The following is a 5,540-nucleotide window of genomic DNA, read 5'->3' as shown; positions in this document are numbered from 1 at the left end:
TAATGCCTGGCGTATAGTAGGAGCTCAAAAAACTTTCACTCCCCTCCTTTCCCCTTAGTATGCCCTCCAATCTTCGTTGCATTTATTACCATTAGGCCCTCTTTTTGGCATTAGTAGAAGTAAGGTCCTTTTTATTCAGTAAATGTTGATTGCACACCTAAGAGGTGTCAGGCTAGGTGCTTTCTTTGGCCTGTGACATAGCCCCATCTCTTAAGTGGTTTGTTTTCCTGTGTCTGAATTAAACCCAGTCTTCCCTCTTGTAGAATGAAGCAGTTTAAACTAGAATCTAGTCACTCAGTGATTTGTAAAGTCTGCTCCAGCTCTAAGTGTCTGCCCTCCTTACCCTTGTTTCTGCTCTGATCCTAGTCCCTGAAATTTCCTGGACACAACCTATCTGTCCCTCAAGGCTCCTGAAAGTCTGCCTTTGCTCTTTTCAACTCTGCTCCAGAGATAGCTTCCACTCAACTTGCTCAGCACCAAGTCCTCATTTTCTTTCCCCAGCCTAGACTATTCGGTGTTTTTGTGCGTTTCCCATTCGGGAATATACAGTTACAGTACAAGTAACACCTAGTGTTTTCTACAACATTTGAAACACTGGAGACCCCCACATTTGCGTTTTCAGAGACATATCATTAGCTTCCTGTAGGGGAAAAGGTCATCCTTAAATCCACAAACACTTTATGGGTACAGCATTTTTATTACACTTTTGGAAGGAGGTGAATTTAGAAAAAGTTAAAAAAAAGAGGGTAAAGTTTGTGGCTTTATCTGGAAAATAAGAAAATTCTCAACATTCCAAATGGTGTAATAGGCTGTTAATATATATTCAATAAGGTCTATATTATTTTAAATGTCTTATCATTGCAATGTGGCTTTTAACTTTTTGAAACAGTCATGTATCCAATCTGACACCATTACTATAAATTCATGGATAATGTGTCCATAGTGAGATAAAGTTAGATGGAGTTTCTCTCAGGGCCATTCACGTTACCTGACACTATATGCTATATTGGAAAGAGAACTAGAAAACCTGCCTTCTATTTCAGGCTCTGCCAACTATGATGTGACTTATCTTTATCAGTTTCTTCATCTGTAAAATGGGAAAAACAGTCTTGGTTCTACCTAGCTCTCAAGATTGTTTTTGAGGATTAAAAGAGATAATGGATATTAATATGCTTGGAGACTATACAGCTGTGCACAATCACAGTTTGCTTATTATAAGCTTATTTATCCAAGTAACCACAAACATATTCTCTTTGGAAAAGCCTCACATGATAAATTTGTATATTTTAATTAATCATTGAGTGACCCTTAGGTGCTGGGCCTTATGTTCTGGGCCTGCCCTGTCTAATCACCATGTGTGAAATGTGACTTGTGCTACTGAGAAATTGAAATTGTATTTTAATTTAATTAATTTTAATTAATATTTAAATATAAAAACTGATGTGTGATAGTTATTGGCAAACTTTTAAACAAGTTGGATATGTGAATCTACTCTTTCAACCAATATAATGAAATCTAAATACAGATCATGGATTTCTGATGACAAGATAGCATCTGAATAATGGAAGGGTAAAATACACTGCAGAATTCAAAGACTTGCTATAGAAAAAATTTAAAAACCTGCATTAATAATTTTTATATTGATTTCATGTTGAAATTATAGTATATTTGGTCTATTGATTGAAAGAAAATATACTATTAAAATTAATTTCACTGGTTTCTTTTTACTGAATTTTTACATGGCTACTAATAAATTTAAAATTACATATGTGCCTTACATTATATTTCTATTGGAGCTTTTCTCACGTAAGTATATACATATATACCTCATTCTTTTTTTTAAATATATCTTTATTGACTTCAGAGAGAGGGAGGGAGAGGGAGAGGGAGAGATAGAAACATCAATGATGAGAGTCATTGATTGGCTGCCTCCTGCATGCCCCCTACTGGAGATTGAGCTCATAACCTGGGCATGTGCCCTGACTGGGGAATTGAACCGTGATCTCTTGGATCATAGGTCAGTGCTCAACCACTGAGCCATGTCAGCTGGGCTACCTCATTCTTTTTTAACAGCTGTAGAGAATCCCTTAGAATGAATGATTCATTCATGTTGAAATGATATTTCAACAAATATTTTTTGAGCACCGACTATGTACCAGGCACTGGTCTAGGGATTGACGATAAAGCAGTCCCTTATCGATGAGTATTTAGGGTATTTCTAATACTTTGCTATTACAATGATACAATGAGCATATTTTTGCAGGCATCTCAGTTCATATGTGACAGTTTTTATTTGACATTGATTCACAGAGGTAGAATTTCTAGGTTGAAGAGCTCAATGATATATATATTTTAAAAATATGTTTTCACTGATTTTTAGAGAGAGAGGAAGGGAGAGGGATAGAGAGATAAAAACATCTATGAGAGAGAAACATCATCAATTGCCTGCCTTTTGCATGCCCCCAACTGGGGACCAAGCTGGAAACCAGGACATGTGTCTGACCAGGAATCTAACTGTGACCTCTCAGTTCCTGGGTTGACTCTCAACCACTAAGCCACACCAGCCGGGTTCAACGGCATTTCTAATACTTAAATCTCAGGTTCAATTAGGATAGTGTTAACATGACAGGTGAATTTTTGATTATATCAGATACTTAACAAATGTGTAAAATAAATCACCCAATAAAATGCCCTATTGGAAGCTGTACAGTTGCCCCTACAACTTCCCTTTACTATGTGTACATAGTTGTGTCCAAATTCTACTCATCCTCAAGGTCTAGCTCAAATACCCCCTCCCTTCAGGAAGCCTTCCATAGACCCTAATCGGATGGGATCTCACCTGCCTCTTGACCTCAAGTATGGTCCTTACTACAGACTACCTTGAATCAGAAATACATCCTCTACTAGACTTTCATTTTTCCTTGTGAATGGACAGTGTCTTCAATTCATCCTGCATCCTCCCTCAGTGCATAGCTCAATGTAATTAAACAGAAGACCGAAAGCAGAAAAGTGCAACCCACAGTCTCAGGACTGAGCATGGAGCCTGAACAATGACCAGATGGTGTTTGCACACCATCAGTGTGACATATGCTTCTGATGGCTCACAAGGCTCTGCAGAAATTGCCAACTTCTCCAACTCTACTTCATACCACTGCCCCTCCTTCAATGCTCCAGCCACAATGGCCTTTTTTTCTGGCTTTGAACACACTAAGTCTGCTCCCATCCCCAGGTTTCTGTACCTGTCATTCCTTCTGTCTGGAGTGCTTTACCTCCTGATCTCTGCTGGCTTCTCCTTTCCCTTCAAGATTCAGCTCGCCCGGCCGGGCGTGGGTCAGCACTTGAGCGTCGACCTAGGATCCAGGCGACTGGGGTTCGATTCCCGGTCAGGGCACATGCCCGAGTTGCAGGCTAGGCAGCTGATCAATGACTCTCTCATCATTGATGTTTCTATCTCTCTCTCTCCCTCTCCCCTCTCCCTTCCTCTCTCTGAAATCAATAAAGATATATTTTTAAAAAAAGGATTCAGCTCAGTTTTCATCTCCTCAAAGAGGACTTCCTTGATCAACTATTCTAAATTAGGTTCCCAACTCCAATTACTCTCTATCATATCACCTTAATTCTCCACAAAACATTTATTTGTCTGAAATTAACACATTCATTTGCTTGTACTAGAATGTAAGCTTCACGAGAAGAGACTTTGTCTGTCTTGTTCAGCCCTGTGTACTTTCAATGGCTACAAAAAAATCTGTAGCAGTAAGGATGCTTTTGACTGAAAGTAAGAGAATATTTAACTAAAAGTTGCATAAACCAAAAGGGTTTACCTGTATCCCATAAAAAGGAACTTAGTGGTAGGTAGGCAGTGCTAGGTAGGGTAGGTTCAACAGTTCAGTGCAGTCCAGATTCTGGATTGTCTTCAATGATCTTTGCTTTCCCTCATGGTTGCAAAATGGCTGCCAGGAGTAGAAACATCACAAGAAAATACCCCTCTCAAAAAGGAGGAATAGATATCTCCCTGCCCATCCCTTTTTATAAAGGTGGAAAAACTTTCTCAAGAGCCCTCCTCCCACACTTCCTTTTTATATTCCATTGACCCAAATCCAGTGGGAGTCAAGACCATCCTACTAGTAAACAGAGTGAGATTATCATGATTTTTTTTTTAACCAGTCATAATTCATCACTGGGACCTGGGCCTGCCTTTCCTAAACCCTGTGGCTCTGTCCTATACCTGAAGCATATCTGGGCTCTCTTAGCAAAGAAAAAGTGTTATGGCTATTGTGGAGGTAATCAACAGTGTGGGCCACACAGGCATTCAAGGAATGGAGGGCATGAATTTATGCTGATCCACCTACATTCAACAATTAACAAATTATACACACACACACACACACACACTGTGTGCAAAGCAAAGACTGGTGATGCAAGGCTTCTGTGGGTTTAGAGGACTTCCCGGTCCCAGGCCCTCCACGACCCTCCATCTGTGTTTTATCGAGACTGATATCGGCTGCTGGAATAGACTTGCTGGTAAGAGACTTGGCCTTTGCTGGGTTCCCAGAGACCATCAACCATGCCCTTTTTCCCACAACAAAGTTCCTTATGAAGGTGTGACTGCTTGGTCTTTGAAGGTGGGAAAAATGCCCTCTGGCAGTTGTAAGAATTCTCTGGTTTCCAGAAATTATGGGCCAGTTTCAAACTCTCCACAAACGAAGAAACCAGACAGAAACTGCTATGGCCAGTGGAGCCAGCCTCTCTCACTTTGCACTTGGGGAAGTTTTACAGGGTCACTACTATTTCGATTCCCATTCTTATTCCTGCCTTAAGCATGTTTGTTTTACATCTAGTTAGAAAATGTTCTTTAATTCTTGGAAAACAATTTTTGGAAGGTGAAGAGGATAAGGAAAGGAGTAGGAAATGGAGAGTTGATGGAAAAGCTTCTAGAAGACTGGTAGTCCTCCAGAGCCCAGGCAGTGGCCTTCCCAATGCCACCCCCACCACACCCCTAGTGCACAGTCACTGCTGAACTAGCCAACCTACCACAGGCTCAGGCTTCACCACCAGCTCTCCCTGCCCTGGTGGTGATGTTGGTGGGGGTCTGCACTGCCACAGCAAGTTTTCACTTCGCACTGCTCCCTCCTGGGTAGTCTTTGTGAAGGAGAAACAACTGGGTAAGATAAACGCTGTGGAAGGGGAGAGAGGACCCAGGCTAGCCACTAGCGCCAGAAAACCGCTCTCCCTCCTTCCACAGGGGTGCGACCCCTCCCAGGCGGAGCGCACAATAGGCGGCCGCTCCACTTTGTTTTCCCAACCCTGGCAGCCTGCGCCCTGGGGGGCTTGCGGGGGAGGGGGACGCAAAGGTCCCCAGCCCTTCCGCGGGCACTGCAGCCTCTGGGGCTGCAAAGGAACACTGGGGTAGCGCGCACCCCACACCTGGAGACATTTGGTTAACCCTCTCCTCTGCTCCCCTCCCCCCAATACCACTACCACACACGGGGAAAAAAGCAGCAGCCAGACCTCCCCTCCCGGATGCAGCAGCACCAGCAACA

The sequence above is a fragment of the Miniopterus natalensis genome, chromosome X, assembly GCF_054644295.1.
Source record: "Miniopterus natalensis isolate mMinNat1 chromosome X, mMinNat1.hap1, whole genome shotgun sequence".
Classification (NCBI taxonomy): Eukaryota; Metazoa; Chordata; class Mammalia; order Chiroptera; family Miniopteridae; genus Miniopterus; species Miniopterus natalensis.
The sequence above is the reverse complement of the archived record's forward strand: the minus strand, read 5'-3'. Positions refer to the sequence as shown.